The sequence below is a fragment of the Zeus faber genome, assembly GCF_960531495.2.
Source record: "Zeus faber genome assembly, chromosome: 5".
NCBI lineage: Eukaryota > Metazoa > Chordata > Actinopteri > Zeiformes > Zeidae > Zeus > Zeus faber.
This window is the reverse complement of record NC_137192.1, coordinates 15,871,395-15,890,035: the sequence shown is the minus strand read 5'-3', so window position 1 is coordinate 15,890,035 and position 18,641 is coordinate 15,871,395. Positions and strand designations below refer to the sequence as shown.

Here is an 18,641-nt window from a genome sequence, read left to right as displayed (position 1 = left end):
ATAGAACAATATATTATCCCTTACCCCAAATTCCAGCCTCGCCTCATTCCAGCCCCCCCCCCAAAAAAAAAAAAAAAAGGAAATAAGAATCTGAGAAAGTAATTCGGTTTTCCATTTCCTGCAGGCCATTTGAGAGGCAGTTATAACTCCCAGGTCCCATCAGCGAAGAACAGGGTAACTAGGCCTAACTCTCCTTGGGCAAAGCAAAAATAGGAGAGATAACTTTGCAACTCACTCCGGCACGCTGATTGGCAGAATCAAATCAAATTCTCAGCAAATTTCCCTGAGTAAAAGTTCATTTGGCTTCCTGTATGATATTGTAGGCGGTTATCTTTCGGGGATACTTCTTCGCTTCTGGACCGCTCCTCGTCGCTCTCCCGTTTCCTCCGCAGACCGCTTACTGAAGATTCAAACAATGTACAGCATTATATGGAAAATGAATGCATGTTTTTCTTTTTCTTTAAGAAGTAAAAAAGACAAAACAAAACAAAAAAAAAAACCCTCGTAGTAACATTTACAGCTGCTTTGAGCACCACAGAACACATGTTGAATTAATAAAAGCTCCACCTTCTGCAGTTTTTTCACTTTTCACATATTCAATCTGCTCGCGGTAAATCATTTTGGTCTTTTTTTTGTTTTTGTTTTTTTGTTTTTCTTCCCCCTCGATTTAACAGCAACATTTTAAATGCATTATTTGAGGCTCAGCCCCAACATGAATTGCAATATTGGATATTTTTGTTTTGATGATTTAAAAATTCTAATTATCTAAAAGTTGTCGATGAGGAGAGTCCTGACTTGTTCAGGTGGAACAGTAGTGTACAGAGTGTCATATTTGTTTTGGGATTTCAGTGGAATTCTCAAAGCAGACGGTTTGTGATTAACCATAGATAATGGAATGGGGACCAGACGTAATAAATAGTGTGTTAGCCTGCGCTCTCTCTGTGCCTCCCCTTAATGAGGATGTCGATGCCAATTTCAGCTAATTTTAGTTACGGTTAAGGACGGCTGAGAGTACATCATACATCACAAGCAACGTACACGACGCATATTTATTGTGCATGTACTGTAGCATGTTTTAAAGCAAGCACACACGCATGCACACGCACGCACACACACACACACACACACACACACACATACACACGGATGCAAAGTCACACAGGCAGCCTCACGTCTTCTCCCTTAAACTCCTCCTCAATCCCCTGGTCCCTGTCATTCAGATCTATGAACCTCCATTAGCAACCATCTGTTACAACCTGCAGCGAAGCTATTATGGCCAACGCGTACTCACACGTGCGTGCGCGCGCGCACACACACACACACACAAACGCATAGATATACAAACACGCCACAGACTCGGGCGTGGACTAGTCCCACAACGTATGGCCGACTTCTCCTCAACCACGAGAGGACTTTCTGACGCGTCTCCTGTTTAACCTTGTGAAAGCAGTGCCCTCTGAAACACCTGTTCCATCGAAGGCCCAAAACAACGCCGCAGACCACTCACATCCCAGATGCCGCTTAAGGTCAACGACAGCCGCCTGCTGAGCACACAGGCGGCAGCAAATAAAAATAAACATAACAAAATGTTTTCCGTGTAAGTTCGAAAGCGTACACAGAGAAGCAGTTATATATCATGGTGCTGTAAAAAGTGATTATGGCATCTCTGGGTTTTCCTATTTGTAGTACGGGGTCACTCTATCACTCCGAGTGATAAAGGTCACCCCACACCTCCCACTGTTACTTGGCAGCTTTTCACATTAGAGGAAATGTCAGAACCTGATCTGCGAGCCGCGCGCCGCCCCAGGCACTTCTCCCCACATCCTCAATGCACACATTCATTTCTGGATCTGAATGTGCCGTTTTCGGCTCCATTTGAAAATCTCGTGGGTTTTTTTTTTGTTTTTTTTGGTTGTTCTTTTTCTTTGTTTTTTTTTATTTCCGAGACAAAATGTCAATGTACATAGGAAGAGCTTTGTGTTTCGTCGTCGCCGCGGCCGCTGCCTCGCGCACAATAACTCATTAGAGCGACAGTGCGGGTGCGAGTCAGGAAGTGCGGGCTTTGAGTCACCATCTAATCATCCGACTCCATCCTGGAATGTGAAAACCCTTCTTCTGTTTGAGCAGCTCGCGCACGTAGCAATAGCATCTGCTTCACTCCTGCATTTACCCGTCAGCAAGAGACAAATGAATAGAAATGACTGATTTGCGCTTTTATGCAGCACTCTCCAAGATGCATAAAACATATATTTTCAGTCTCACATGTGCCATTCTGCATCAGCAACGGGGGCAAAGAAAAGGGGAGAGAGAGAGAGAGAGAGAGAGAGCGAGAGAGAGAGAGAGAGAGAGAGAGAGGGAGAGAGATTTTAACAGTTTAAACATGCAAGCTGGGGAAAGAGAGAGAGAGAGAGAGAAAGAAAGAGGGGTAAAGAAAAGAAAAGAGAGAGATGGAGGGAGAGAGCAAAAGAGAGAGAAAGCGGGGAGAGGGAGAGAGAAAGACACTCAAGTCGGGAATGGCTGTGATAAAGCGTTGCAAAGGTTTTTTTCTTTTTTTTTTTCAATTGCAAGGCGGTAATTTTGTCAGTTGGTTGTTGTCTTGCCTAGAGGGTACAATTGAAAAAAGATCATTTCATATGAAAGGGGCTTTTGAAAACGTCTCAGCAATCAAATAGAAAATATGTGTTCGATTGCCGTGTGGTGCGGGGAAAAAAGAAATGGGAACTGTGTAAAAAATAGTGCCTTGTCCAAACAGTTGCACTGTGCCAGTGTGTGTGCTCTCCTGGTTCAAGATATATACAGTAAGTATATATATATATATATATATATATATATATATATATACTGTGTGTGTGTGTGTATATATATATATATATATATATATATATATATATACACACACAGTATGTGTGTGTGTATATATATACAGTATATACTGTGTGTGTATATATATACAGTATATATATATATATATATATATATATATATATATATATATATATAGAGAGAGAGAGAGAGAGAGAGAAAATGGGAGCGAGAGAGAGAGCACTAGGGTTAGGGTGATGTTTTGTTATAATCTCAATATCGTGGTATGAGACTAGATATCAGTCTGATGTGAGTTTCAGAATTTTCCTGCTATGCTAACCAGGTCACCATCCAAATCACAACCCCCTCTCCCCCTCCTCTCATCTGATGATTATCCGCCAACTCCCTCTTATCAGTGCCATCAGCAGAGAGGCTGCAAAAAACGTACATCTTATTAGTAGTGCTATTATTAGTATAATCATTGTACTTACACAATGTAATCGTTGTATGCACTATGTGTGTACCGTACTTGAAAGTGTGTGTGTGTGTGTGTGTGTGTGTGTGTGTGTGTGTGTGTGTGTGTGTGTGTGTGTGTGTGTGTGTGTGTGTGTGTGTGTGTGTGAGTACATGTGCATGAACTTGTGTGGTCCACATGCTGATCAGGAAGCACAAGACAGAGGCTGCTGCCAACCAAGCCCAAAATCAAAATCAGAATCACCCCCAGCCGCCAGCGGTGTGTACCGCGTGGGAATTGTACGCACTCAATGATGGCTGGAAATGAAGTTGGGATTTCAAGCTGCTCTGATATTGCAATGCCAGTTTTCTGTAAAGGCGAATAGCGATGGTTTTTTTAACCTGCGAAATTCAGGGTGATCCGTCTTCCAACAGATGAGTTGATGTCGACCTACGATGGCTGAGAAATAGTTAGTGTGCTGTATTAGATGTTAGAGGCTCTTCACCAGCCACTCTTTTACTCGTGCACGGACTTTACACCATTTTGAGCTAAACAGGGAGCAGGGCCGTGGGGTTCTGAGCTGCCGGTGATCGTGATTTAGCAACTGAAGAATAATGGCTAAATACCTACGGTAAGTCTTCTGATCACATTTTACGAGCAGAAATATCGCTTAACCCAGCTTTAATGGAAAAGAAGCAGGTACCAGGACGGTGAGGGCGGAAGCGTGGCTGAGAACCTCCCTAATAGGGGAGCTTTTTGGGCCCGTGTCAAAAAGAGAGCGCCACGCAACCTCACCGCGCTGCAGTGACCCCACCTTAAACAGAAGAGATTATCTCTGATGGACCGTGGTGCCTCGCGCAGAACGGGCTGTGTTTCACCGGGAACAACTGGGCCTCGCTGATAAAAACGGCCCCCGCGCTCCGCTTCTGGGGGGCGGCAACTGGAATCGACGCTCAAAGAGGCTTTGTGTTCGCGGCGCGCCGTCCGAGACCATTGTCTAATTCTGCGATGTCGGAGTTTGGGGAAAGCAAAGTTTAACCCGGGTCCGGGAGACGAAAAAGACGGGAGCCCGAAGGGATATGAGAGGTCAGGCGACTCCTATTTCTCACAGGAGGAGTGACACCAGCTTATTGTGCCCGCGCTGGCGTTGACCTATTTATGAATTCTCGTCAAGGTTAATGTACACAATCCCTGCGACCCGTCCCCGCGCCGCAAAGACACTCACGTGGGGAGGCCAGGGGAAGCAGAGGTCGGCTTGCTTTTATTTTGCTTTTCCATCAGAGAAAGCAGTTAATCTTTGCCCGGACTCAGCTTATCTGGCCGCCTGCCTGCCACCCCAGCTCTGCCCATGGAGAACCTCACCCACCCTGTTCCTTATCCCTGTCATCCCAGCAAACACACACATGCACACGCACACGCACATAAACACGTACGCGCGTGCAAACACACACACACACACACACACACACACACACACGCGCGCGCGCGCACACACGCACGCTTACACACACGCACGCTTACACACACGCACACTCTCCTTGGCTGACTTAGGGAGGTTCCTCCAGATTGAATTATCCTCTCCATTCCGTTTCTCCCAAGTTTGCATTAGTTTGCAGTGGACTGTCACTTTGCTTCTTCTTTGTTTGTTTCTTAAGTAGATGCTGTTCACATTCAGCCCATGCTTGTTGCGTCCTCTCATATCAGCTCTGGCACAGCAATGCATCCAGTGGTTACATAAAAAGGAAATAATATACATACATGGATGGGTTTGTTTGGGACCACCCTGCTCGCACGGTGTCACGTGTGTATGTGTGCTACGGTGTTGTTTGCTTGTGTTTCGGGGGCTTGGGTGGGTGTGTGGTGTTAATGGGTTAATGTGGTGTGGTGATCAGGATGATGTCATAACAGTTCATCCTACCGTAGACGCGAACCGGACTCAATGTGCTTGACTGCGAGGCGGTGAGAACCGTGTTCCACCTTTTCTCTGCCCCTGCTCTTGTTTTTGTTTCAGCCCTGCTGCGTTGAGTTTTGACAGCACGTCAGAACTCTGTCAGTCTCCCGGCGCCCGTCATGATGGAATTAAATTATAGTCGCCGTGATTGGCAGCCAATTCTCTCACCGCCCCAACAGGTCGAGTGGAGGAGCGTGGGAGACACGCCGGTCATTTAAGGGACCTTTTTCTGGCGAGCGACTCCATCGACTAACGTAGGGGTTGTTCATGAATCAAGCAAATCATTACTATATAATAGAAGTGTTGTGTTTATATATGAGAAACACTGAGCAGGAGAACAGGACTAGTTGTATTTGAGTGAGTAGTGGTCCTTCAGAACGGGGGTAGGGGCTGAAAGGGGCTGTAGCCGACGATGGCATGCACGTCACACACCGGCAACGAGGCTCTCGGCATTCCATTCCGGACAGAGGTTTCCACGACGCCGGCGCCAGGTATGGTGTTACGTTTGATTTGCAGCCGGATTATTTTTCAGGCTTCATACACGGGGCACAGAAGCAGCTGCGCTGTCGCTCGCAAATCTGCCGCTTACACAGAGTTCTATTGACGTCGCAAACAGTGGATTTTCTGATGTTACAAGGATCTAGTCACATGATATTCCAACGGAATATACGGATTTTACAATTTTTAAATACGCTGCCTCAGTTCGAAAGGGAATCTTCTTCTACCAATCAGTTTGGAGTCTGCATCTGAACGCTCCATTTTGAGGGCCATTTGGAAGGCAGGATGACCACTACCCCTCGATCCCCAAAATATACAGGACACCCTACCCTACTCGAGAGGGTGCCTAACAGAGGGGTAGGGCCAACAAGAGGAACTGGAGAATGGAGACAGAAGTGTGTGTGTGTGTGTGTGTGTGTGTGTGTGTGTGTGTGTGTGTGTGTGTGTGCGTGTGTGTGCGTGTGTGCGTGCGTGCGCGTGTGTGTGCGTGCGTGTGTGTGTGTGTGTGTGTGCGGTCAAAGGTAAGACCATAGGAGACTTTTGAAATATTCACCTTGTAAAACCACCTCTATCATTACAGTTCTTACACTGACTGCACCTTCCTTCTCTCTCTCTCTTTCTTTCTCCCTCTCTCTCTCTCTCTCTCTCTCTCTCTCTCTCTCTCTTGTCCCATCCTTTGCTCTGGTAATCTTAGCGAGTCCAGATAAAAGCGACTCGGCTCTGTTTTTTTTTTTTTTTTTTCCCCTCCGTCTTTGATACACATTAATCCTTATCATTGATTACAAACTTACAAGCTTAGGTTCAGCTTATCAGAATAAGTCTCTCCCTTCTTTGAACTTCTCTTCCCCCCGACTCACTGTTTCGCCTTCGCTATCGATCCTCATATTTTAACCACGTTGTGTTTATTTTATTCTTTGCAACCGTCATTCAAATGACTTATCTTCTATAGTCACAGGCCGCCGGCGGCTCAGGGGGCAGAGCGGGTCGTCTGGTAATCAGAGGATTCCTGGGTCGATCCCCAGCCCCTCCTTGGTAGCATGTCAAAGTGTCCTCGAAACAAGGCACTAAACCCCCAACCGCTCTCGATGGGCAGGTGTGCACCTTGCAAAGCTGCCCGCAGATGTGTGTGTGAGTGTGAGGCACGCACTGTAAAGCGCTTTGAGTAGTCGCAGGACTAGAAAAACACTGTATAAATGCAGTCCCTTTCTTAGAAAGCTCTATGCATGCATTCAGGTTATGTGAATGTACACAATTGTATAGCGTTATATATATATTTATATACGGTTATACTGCTTTGTCTTGCTTGTCATGAAAATATCCCTGTTTTCGATTTCTCGCTAAGCAGGCTCTAGAAAATGAGCCAGGGCGAAGTATGCTCAGCGAAGGCGGAGGAGTACGTCTATTCATTTAAATTGGTGTTAATGGCAGACTATTTAAAAGTCAATTAATTGCTGCAGGCCGATTGCACAGTGGCGGTTAAGGCTGTCACAATGCTGTGTAGTAAGTGGGTGTGTTGATGGGTTGTGCCTTTGTGTGCTTGTCCAGATTAGTCCCCTGTCCCGGGTTTTGGGCGGCCCCTGGACCTCCTATAATTTTACAAAAGATAAAAAAAATATATATATCATTTTTCACTTTTGCATCTATTTCTCCAAAGTTTTTCTGCAGCTCTTCTCTTTTTCCCCATTTTGTCTCTCACATCATAACCTCCATCTCCATCCCTCTCACTCATTCATCTTCCAACTCACTCTATCATTTCGCTCTGTGTTGAAGAGAAAGGGTGTGTGTGTGCGCGTGCGTGTGTCCGTGCGTGCGTGCGTGCGTGCGTGCGTGCACGGTGAGATCGATTTTGGGCCCGCGCACACCGTGAGCAGCAGCTGGATAAATCGGAGTGATCGATCAGGCGGAGAGCATTTACTCCGCCAGACTGCTGGGCCTTTGTGGATGGAGATTATTTCTAAATTATTACAGGAGGCAGATGCTTGTCAGAAGATGCTCTCTGTCAAGGTTAGGCCGCCGCTAAGTTTCTCCTGCTCCTTTTTCTTTTTTCCCCCTTTCACTCTCTTCTTCTCGTCTTCCCCCGTTTCCTTCGTCTGCCCGCATTCCAGCCCTCTCTGTCTCTTTCCCTTCTGCCGTCCAGTTTTACGCTCTATCTCTGTTTCTCTCTCTCTCTCTCTCTCTCTCTCTCTCTCTCTCTCTCTCTCTCTCTCTCTCCCTCTCTTCCTCCCCTGCAGTGATTCCATTCTCCATGACTCCTCATCTATCTTTCCTTTATTGCCCTTCTGCTTTCGCTGTGTGAACCATGGGAAATTTTGACTATGATGACAGATAAAAGCTCCGGTGTGAATTTGAAAACGCCGCCTGGTAAATGCATATTTTTGAAAATGGCTCGCAATGTATAATCTTTTGACCGACATGATATAGGACTATGTACTTTGTTCAAAGATTTTTCGTGATTTGAATGCGCGTGTTTTCCCTCAACCCATGTATTTAAGATGATTGTATTCCATTCCTTCAACATTGCTTTTGGTGTGTGTGTGTGTGTGTGTGTGTGTGCGTGTGTCTGTTTGCGTGTGTACTTGTGTGTGACAGTGTGTTTAAAACTGATTATTTAATTTTAATTTCCCGCCGTCTTGATTGTGTGTATTTCCGCCCTTGTTAAGGTGATTAGACTTGGTGAAGGCCTCGTATGCCCTGGGCTCTACCTCTTGTCTCTTCCATTTATCCTGAGCACTGCTTTGTTTTCCTGGTCAGACCACATTAGACCAATTATTCTTCCTCCCATGACATATCACAGCCTGCGCCGTGGGTACCGAATCTTCTGTTTCCAGGTCTCCACACGGATGCTGCAGACACTCGGCTCATTGAAATGTGTTTCAGTTAAAAAATTGCCCCAATGTGTAGATGTGTTGTAGGCAATCGGGCTATAGATCCATGGCAAATGTAATTGGTCCCACGTTATTTACTCCAAGGCTAAAGAGGAGAACCAGATAATCACAATGTGGTAGTCAAACCTCATTTTAATGAGGAGTAATTAAATAAAATCAAAGGCGGTTTTGAGTATATATAAGTGCCGTGATTCCTGAACGGTTAATCAAATCAAATACAGTATATGCATGATTTCAGGATTTCATTGTCTTTATGATGTAGAAGCCAAATAAGGGAACTCAGGGGTCAGTACTATCTGCACTAGAGTTGGCGATAACAGAACGGATGATTTTCTGCCTGTTGACAGTGAACTGGGCAAATGCAAAGTGGCGGGGTCGTCAATAATCCTGTCGGTGGAAAAACATTTATCATTTATCAGTGTGTCAGTGCTCGAATGCGTCTCCTGATTGAATATATAGTGTCAGCCGCTGCTCCTCAGAGGGCAGTGGAGGAGGCTGCTGGAGAGCGTGCGTCACGAGGCAGGCCTGTAGGTAATTGCCTGGTTATTAGAGGGAAAAAAAGGATGTGGTGTGTGTGTGTTTGTGTGTGTGTGTGTGTGTGTGTGCGTGTGTGTGTGTCTGTGTGTGTGTCTGTCTGTCTGTCTGTCTCTCTGTCTGTGTGTGTGTGTGTGTGTGTGTGTGTGTGTGTGTGTGTGTGTGTGTGTGTGTGTGTGTGTGTGTGTGTGTGTGTGTGTGTGTGTGTGTGTCTGTGTCTGTGTCTGTGTGTGTGTGTGCGCTCACGTACATAAGCACACACAGTAAGTATAATGACAGATTACAGAAATCCCATCACGGTGTACTTTCATATATCGTCACGGTATAGGTGCTTAAATGCCATTGCGCTCAGCTCCATTTCTCTCAACTTAAAACTATCTCCTCTGGGAGAGGTAGACCGTAGGGATGGGGGAAGAGGAGGAGGAAGAAGAAGAAGAGGAGGAGGAGGAAGAAGAAGAAAGGGAGAGGCGAGTGGAGGAGAGACAAAGCCTGGATGGGAATAGAGGGGTGACGAGGAGATGGAAAGTAAGAGGGATTAATTGTTCACCCAGAAAAGGGGCGATAACATCAGATGTTTAAAAGCCGCCACATCTAATCCTGTCATTTCTTGGACAAGAATAATGAAAATGGAGAAACGATATCTCAGGGAGGACCGGCTCATCTGTATGCCTACAACGCTCACATGGCTGGTGCCTGGTAGACGGGCTGCACACGGTGCTTTATCTGCGCGACAACACTCACCATCAGAAGGGAAACATTTTACTGGGAAATTCATTTTTCCATTTTTATTTCACTTTTTTTTTCCTCCCCCATTTCTATTTGCCTCAATAATTGGTCCTCCGCTAATACGTTACACCGGGGTTGGAGCTGTGTTTAATGGATGCAGCGACACTGAGGCCGCCCGGCTTCGGTTCTGACGCGCGACTGAACCCCCGCCGTCTGTCCCGCCTTGCGCCTGCTCCCCCGCAGCCCCGCGACACACCTGATGTTCCCCTCCGCCGTCTCCTCCACCCTCGGCCCGCGCGGCGCTCCCCTTCTTCCCATGTCATATCTGCTGGAGACGTTCATTTGCCGGCGTTGCTCAAGGCTTCAAATTTAATTTGGTTTCAATCTGCTGTAATTGCTTTGCGAGGCGGCCGTGTCTGCGTGTTCCTTTTTCTACGACTGCTGGATGATAGCGGGTGTGTGTGTGTGTGTGTGTGTGTGTGTGTGTGTGTGTGTGTGTGTGTGTGTGTGTGTGTGTGTGTCCGCGCGCGCTTGTGTGTGTTCAGATTTGCTCGTGTGCTCATGTTTGCGTGTGTGTAAATCTCAATTGCCCGGCCAAACACTGTCACTGATACACTTTGTCAAACAGCGGCAGCTGTCAGCGGTCAGCGGTGCCTTACACGGCGTTATTGTTACACATCACACACCTGCGTCGCAGAATGCTGGAATGAAATATGATTTACAACACGACATCACCAAATTATCTCCTCTGTAGCTCCCCGTGATGACCTTTAGGTTTAATGGAGAAGCGTTCCGTTTTTTTTTATTTTTCTACCTACATCCGAAGTAACGCAGAATGAGGTAAAGGCGAAATAGAAGCGAGTAAAAAAAAAAATAATAATAATAAAAAAAATCCCTTTCCTTTGCCCTTGAGCGGGTGACATTGCGGGCGGGGTGAAAGGCGGGGGGATGCTAAGCTGATGGACTGAGATAAAGAGGAAAAACACGCCCGCCGAGCCCACCTCCTGCCTTCTATCCGCTGCTTTGCCACCACCTTTTTTCTTCTCCCTTTTTTCTCATTTCTTCTTCTACTTTCTCTTTTCTCATCACCCTCTTCAAGTCTGCCTTCTTCATTCTAGTATCCTAACTGTGCCAACATGAGGGGCTTTCTTTTCTAAATGTTATTCAGCCATTTAAAAACGGTGTCACCTTATGCCTCCAAAATGATTGATGGAACGAGATTAAAAATGGTATTTTTCCAGGCAGCGTGTCTCTTGGCAAAAAGGATAAAATCTTTACTTTGTTTTTTTTTTTTTTTTCCTTTGTTTGTCTCGAGGGAATGAAATCGGACGGGGATTTTAGTCTTATCTCTGAAAGAGTGTTCAGAAAGTGAACGTTTTCTCTGCCGTTTGAGATGTTTTTTCTGCGTCGGCGAGGCCGCCGTGGCCTGTCCCTTTTCCCTGAGTGTCACTAATGAAATGTCTTAAGGACACATTGACGTGTGGGTAATTGATTGCATGTTGATTAGTGAGTGCTCTTTTCAGCTGATTATAAACTGTACGCCATGTATATATGCAAATCTGTGTGAAGAGTGTGTGTGTGTGTGTGTGTGTGTGTGTGTGTGTGTGTGTGTGTGTGTGTGTGTGTGTGTGTGTGTGTGTGTGTGTGTGTGTTGGGCGAGGGCATGTAATACGTAACTAATGATTGACATGGCGTGTCAGATTGTGTGTGTGTGTGTGTGCGTGCGTGCGTGCATGTGTGTGTGTGTGTGTGTGTGCAAATGTGTGTGTGTGTGTGTGCGCGCAAATGTTTGTGCACACGCTAATGCAGTCACAGTCACTATGTAAATGAGGGATGTTCATCACTCTTCGAACGTGCGTGCGTACATACGAGCGTATAGAATCCCAATCAGTCCAGCATCTTTGCGCCTCAGTGTTTTCGGAGCGAGCTGCTGAGGTGTGAGAGGACGGAGGAAAGAGAGAGAGAGAGAGAGAGAGTGCTGAAAATGGAAAAGAAGAAGTGAGCAGACACCGAGCCTCCTTCTCCCCGCCCTTTTCCCGTCCTGTTGTTTTTGCGTTTCGGCGAGCAATGAGGGTTCCAGTTATGATCGGCGAGACGTCTGCCGCGTGACCCGCCGCGTTTTGTTTCGTCGGCACCTCTCGGGTCCAGAGCTTTCTTGTCCGGCCCGCTCGTAAACTGCCGCTGACAACGGTGTTGAGTGGAAGCGGATCGCTCTCTTTCTGTTTAAACACCGTTTGTTTTTCCTCCTTTTCACTCACCTCCAAGGTTGAGGGGCTCGCCGGCGGTTTTGTGGAAAGAATTTTTTTGTTCTTTTTTTTTTAAAGACGCCCGTCTCTTTCTCTCTCTCTCTCTCTCTCTCTCTCTCTCTCTTCTTCTCTTCCTTGCCTCCTTGCCTGGTTGATGCCAGTGACAGCGGGGAAGGCCGGGCAGCAGTTTGGGCATGTCTGTTAGTATCTGTCAAATAATGGAGAGTGAGACGGACCAGCCAGCCACACACGTGTCACTGAGCTGATCCCCACCCTACCCCACCCCCCCAGCCCTCTGCCGGGCCGCTCGGTGCAACGCTCCGCTTTGTCGGATCACTTGGCACTTTAGCCTCGTGTGACATCGGCGTGCCGCATTTTTTCGGGCGACTTATCGCTGCAGCAAACTGTGTAACATACGCCGCAAGAACCTCTGAATGATCCGCGAAATGTTCTTCGTTCATACTCGCGTGCACCGTGAAGTGTGTGTGTGTGTGGGGGGGGGGGGGGGGGGGGGGGGGTGCTGGTACCACAGACACACAGTGCTGTTCCTTTTGACAGAGTTGTTTTTAGCATTTACCCCAAAGGAGGTTTAATTGAATTTGCAGCAGTAGCGGCTCCAGCGTATGATAATGAGGAGGACAATAGCCCTGTCTTAGAGGACTGCTCGGCGATGATTCTGCCACTTAGCTTGGCTCTGTGGTTCAGCGGCTGGTGCGGTTTAATGAGAAAGATGAATGTTATTATGAGCCATGCATCTAAAATTGGGGGGGAAAAAAGAATTAAAGTGTTTCCCGGTTAAGAGGGGGGATTAAAACCATTTCCATGCAGAAACTTCAGCAGGAGGTAAAACAGCAGATTGGCTACTCACGCAAGTGCATAATGACAAGGGCGGACCGATTAGAAGTCAAAGACGTCAAGGTCAATTATTTTCATTGTAATACGGACTTCTAAAAAAAAAAAAAAAAAAAATTATAATAGAGTTACAGTATTCTGCCGCCGGGGGCCACGTTTTTGTTCCGGAGCAAAGACAGCTGCCTTTTTGTTGCACTGAGCCCCACGCCGAACGCCTCGGCACAATGCTGGCAGTCTTTTATAGACAAATCGGGGATTTCTGCGTGCATACGTAGCACCGTATAGAAAGCTGTTGTTTGACTTTGGAGAGCGCTGGAGCTGCTGTTGTTGCTCTGAGTCGGCGGTGGCAGCGGGCGTCGTCCAGATCTGGTGTGAAGCGCCGCGTGATGAGTGGGGAACTGCAGAAGACAGAAGACAGAGTTTTCATTTCCAACATTTCCACTGCGAGTGCTGGGGGTAGGGATGTAGGGGTGTGGGGTGGGGGTGGTGGAAGGGGGGGGGGGGTGGGATTGGCAAAGTAGGGATTATCTCAGCCTACGCCACAATAGCTTGACACGCACACACACACACACACACACACACACACTGAAAAGGGGCTCACCATGGGGCACTGTGGATCACAGAACAAAGCCGAGGTCTCTTACCCATCCATGATTTTCCTCTTAGACACATTTTCTAATAAGGAAAACCAAACCCGCTTGGCAGCGCAATACTAGCCCGGGACGCAGAATTAACGCTCATTAATTTCCCCTCATTGTGAACGTATGCATTGTTTGGCCGCGCGGAGGAGAGGACACTCTGTTCGGACCGCTGAGCAACATGTGGCCGCCGCGGCGGGAGGGATGCCGTTTTTTTTCGGGGGTCTGCGTTCACTATCGGCGGCTGCTGCTGCTGCTGCTGCTGCGGTAAACGGCAAGATCACCCTTCAACCGAGAGCGAGGCCCGGGTCGGCGTCGGCGAGCCTCCGCCCTGGCTCGGATGGGAATGCTGGACGGCCACCAGATCCACGGCCTTCTTCCTGTAGCTGACCTTGGCCCGCTCAACAGGAGCTAAGTCACACGTTTACCAGGACTTACGTAGCTTTGAGTGGGATGAATCGAGACCTAGGGTTAGTACAAGCTTATAATAATGCAATTTTACACATCCACCTTATGGGGAGGAGCCTTGTGTTGACATTGAACATTGAAACATTGCCTTCGCCCTAAACCAACAGATTCAAACACTCCTAATTCCCCTTTTTACATTTGTTCTGAGATGTTTAGCATCTGCTTAGAATTCCACATCAACTCAGACGCAAACACATGACTGTGGAATCAGATTTTCACAAAATTAGGTCAAAAAATCAGCGCAAATAATTGCCAACAGGCGATTATGTAATAAACAGCTCCATCCTAAGCTCGCGTTTACAGGCTACAGTACGAGCCTGCTCCATTCTCATCCCATGATCATCACGCTGAAGTCAATTACTCTGATTTAAGCTTGGTTTGTGGCTAAAGCAGCAGAATGATAATGCATTTAAAGGAGGGAGAAAGTCTGAGTGCAATAAATTGAGACAGATGGAAAGAAATGGAGTATGGCGTTGTGATGACAGGATAAAAGGGTTGAGGGAAGAGAGAACAGCGATATTAAAAAAAGAAAAAGAAATAAAAAGGAAGGTGAGAGACATAAGGTGGTGGCGGTGGTATGGCGGGGGCGGAGGGGGGGGGGGGCGGCTGAAGTGAAGGGAATTTTCCTGAGATGCTTTAAAATTCTTGAGTGGAAAGTCCCTCCATCTGTTATTGTGGGCTGGTTCTGACTCAGTGATTTCTGTGATTGGCCCTAATCCCGGGGAGCGGCAGAGACAGAATGAAGAGCTTAAAGCAGACCGCTCTGTCTCAGGCTCCACTGCTGCTGCTGCTGCTGCTGCTGCTGCTGCTGCTGCTGCTGCTGCTGCTGCTGCTGCTGCTGCTGCTGCTGCTGCTGCTGCTGCTGCTGCTGCTGCTGCTGCTGCTGCTGCTGCTGCTGCTGCTGCTGCTGCTGCTGCTGCTGCTCGGCCTTCCTCGGAACACTGCCCTCTAGAGGACAAACGGCCGAATGACACTGTCTCCTTCTGCACTGCCTTGTTGCCTTGAGGTCGTCGCACAAAGCACACGTTTCGATGTCACTTCGACAAATATGTTGCAAATGTTCATACTTTATTTATCACCTGGCCTGGGGGAAAGGCGGGCTTAAAATGACTGGAATTTGACAGAACGGTGCAAATCAAAAAATTAATCAATGAAATATATATATTGTGCACATCTGTGCAGTCAGAGGGAATGTGGCACCGACCCCTAACAACCAGTTATTATGTCACTCTGTATTAATATCCACTTTTTTTCCTCAAAATGTCCCTAATACACTGTCATAGTTGGGTGATATTGATAAAAATCAATATTTTTTGACCATTTTGATTTTTTTGGCAGGATGACTATTGATGCTTTCGTAGGATAATTACACACAAGAAATACTCGGGAAACGTCATCCGTAATGTGGATATCATAACCAAGCAGACAGACAATGATTGGAAGAGCTAGAAGAGTCTGTGGGGTTCAGAAAAAATGCAGCACTATACCCTGATGCAGCCTTATAGACAACGTTTCACTATATCACAACCCTGTTACGATAATGAAAATCAATAAACCACAATATGATATCTATACTCATACCACGATATCAAGATTATAGCAAGACATCACCCAACCCTAGTGCTCTCTCTCTCTCTCTCTCTCTCTCTCTCTCTCTCTCTTTAAAGAGAGAGAGACAGAGCGTAATATATATATATATATATATAAAGAGAGAGAGAGAGAGAGAGTATACAGTATATATATATTTATACTTTGTATTGTAAAGCTCTGGTTTATTGTTCTCTGAATCAACCGTGTGGGAAGTACCAATAAAAAAAAATGTGAAAAGCTTTGTGGCTCAGTGTTCTGATCGTCACTGCTCAAAACACCAAACAATTTGCTGGCTGTCTTCCCTCACCGCCTTGGTTGAGTCGTAGTGTAAAGTAAAGTGACTTCAGAAAAACCATTTGATAGTTTGAAGGTCTCCCAAGGTGACTTCAGCTCTCCCACAAAGTGAACTGAGGGGTTGTTTAAGAAAAAGGTGGAGTGGCTCAATTCGAGGCTGCAATCACATGTACCGGCCATGTTGTGTTTGCTCAAGAGTGTTTTCTGCACACACACGCACACACACACACACACTCCCTCTCTCTCTCTCTCTCTCTCTCTCTCTCTCTCTCTCACACACACACACACACACACACGCACAGCGTTGAGAGTACTTCTAGATCAAAGAGACGACAGTGTGATCTGTCGAGTGCCCTTTAAGTTAAAGCTCAGTGGATGAGGCCCCCGAACAGGCTGCAGCAATCACAGGAGCAGCCTGGTGTCGAGTTGGCGCTCACCACAGCGTGACGCAGTCCATCCCTGGCGTGCTGTCATTCCCCTAGAAATAACATGACTTTGAGTGCTTAAACTCCTCCCCTCTGGAACACTGCAAATGGAACCGTTATGAATATTAAAGATCCTAATCGCCTCACGTAGAGCCTTTCACATGTTGTCCACCCCCCCCCCCCCCCCCAGCCGCCCCACACCCGGCCCCACCCGTCTTCCATAGATTCACCATGAGCGAGCAGAGCTTGTCATTGGCAGCTGTCTTCTTCAAAGCGGTTTTCCTAGTTTACTTTCGACCGTTCCGTCATGAATTGTGTTTGCACACAAGACGGACTCTATCCTCTGTGACGTTCAACAATAACAGCCCATGTTTCAGGTGCATCAATTACAGACAATGTGTTACTATCAATTGCAGGGTTGTGTTTATGGTTCTTGACCTTGCCTGCAGGCTCAGTGATAAACGGCCTGACAAAGGGTGTGATTTGTGTCGGGGGGGGGGGGGGTCTACCGTGTTCCGGTACCGCGCCGGTGTACGAGACGGCACCGCTTTCTCCGGCCCTCTATATTGCGTTGTTGTTTTCGGTGTGTTGTGTGGGCCTGCGCCGGGCTTATCTGCGCTGTACGGCGCTGATCTCGCCGCGCTCATCCAGTCCTCTAAGCTGCTTGGACCCCAGCCACCAGCATAGATGATATATTCCTACCCCCCTCCTTCCCACATCTCTCACTCTGATTCATGGGCTGTGTGCGTTGCCCATCCATCTGAGCCCACACAGTGGAACGCGAAGACACATGAAGACACATGGCTGTTTTTCGGAGCAGGGGGACCGCATTAGGCTATTGGACACAAGATAGGAGCCCAGAGAAATGGTGGCCCTCCTGGAATATTGAGGGAGTGGCAGCCTCGCTGACCGATAACTGAGCAAATGATGTGTGGACTGCGCAGAAGAAAATGGATTTTATTTTGGAGGGGCAAAGAAAGAGATTCTTACTGACAGATAAAATCCCGAGAAGATGTATCATGACAGTGCCCCCCAAAAAACAAAACATATTCTGCAGATGCAGAGCACTGCATTCGCAGAATATGGGAACGTTGACATCGTCAAGACCATCTCCTTCGGTGACCTTGGGAATAGGTCGCAGCCACAAAAAAAAAAAATTAAAATCATCGACGTGGACACGGACGCCGGAGACGGTGAAACCTGTCTCCGGTATGAAAACACACTGTGTATTTCTCTGGCAAATTCAGAAATGGCCAATGCAGCCTACACTGTCGTCCGGCCGCCCCATGTTTTTCCTTAATTGAAAAATGTTGTTGCCTTAATAGCCTTACCAAGAGATTACCACTTGCTTCTGCCCTTTAGTAGGGCTGACCCTCTCTAACAAATGCCACACAATTACTGTCTTTTTTAATAAACTCTGTGGCAATCATTTCAATAGACTAATTAGTTCCTTGTTTCATTGTTTGAGTGGTCCACTATTTCATGAGGAAATGAATGGAATCTTTTTTTTTAATCGTTGTTATTTAAGGCTCATTCAGCTGTTACACACAAAACACAAAACCACGGCGGGCGCGGAGGACTCGCAGATGATCCGGCTTTCCGCCGCCGCGCTTCAACAAATGAGGTTTCGCGATGTCACATTACGGCCACGTTTTTTGAATCCACATCCCCTGCTCACGTCCCTGAAGGACGCCCGCTGACGCTCGTACGCACACGCTGGGTCAGTATTCTCTGGTGGCGGAAGCAGAGCCTGATTCTCTCTGTTCGCTGTGAATGGGGCTGAGACAAGGAGGACGGGGGCTGTTGAAGAAAGAAATAGGACACTTCTCACTTTAATGGGAGTTTTTGCATTGCCTGTCTGGTTGGAGATAATATTAATAATAATAATAAAAAAAATAAAAACATTAAAAAAAAACCCTGCTCGGGGACTACTTCTTAAAATGTGGCTCCAGAACTGAATGCCCTTTTAGCGAGAGTCTAAATAGGGTTTGTAATTTTGGAGCCCTGGGACTTTTCAGCTTGACAGAGTATTCTGGGATGGGAACCACATTGCCCCCTAGAGGCCCTGGGAAACCTAAATACTGAGGTTAGCCCGCAAGAGAGAGGAAGCAAGAGTTTGAAACAGAAACGCGCGCATGCACGCACACTTATTAACTATTTCATAAAACACCGATAAAAATCGAAACATGCCATCTCAACACAGCAGGAAGAATTTATGTCTTGTCTTCTGTACGTGCAATTAAAACGAAGGGAAAGTACAGCACACAATAAAATATAC

At 46.9% G+C, this 18,641-nt stretch overlaps 1 protein-coding gene across 1 annotated transcript in view; it reads left to right on the top strand.

Moving 5' to 3' along the window:
- The window catches only part of cacna2d2a (calcium channel, voltage-dependent, alpha 2/delta subunit 2a), a gene marked incomplete at its 5' end in the record, with an annotated part of 134,713 nt that overhangs the window by 48,574 nt on the left and 67,498 nt on the right, over nucleotides 1-18,641 (top strand). The gene's annotated exons all lie outside the window — the stretch shown is intronic.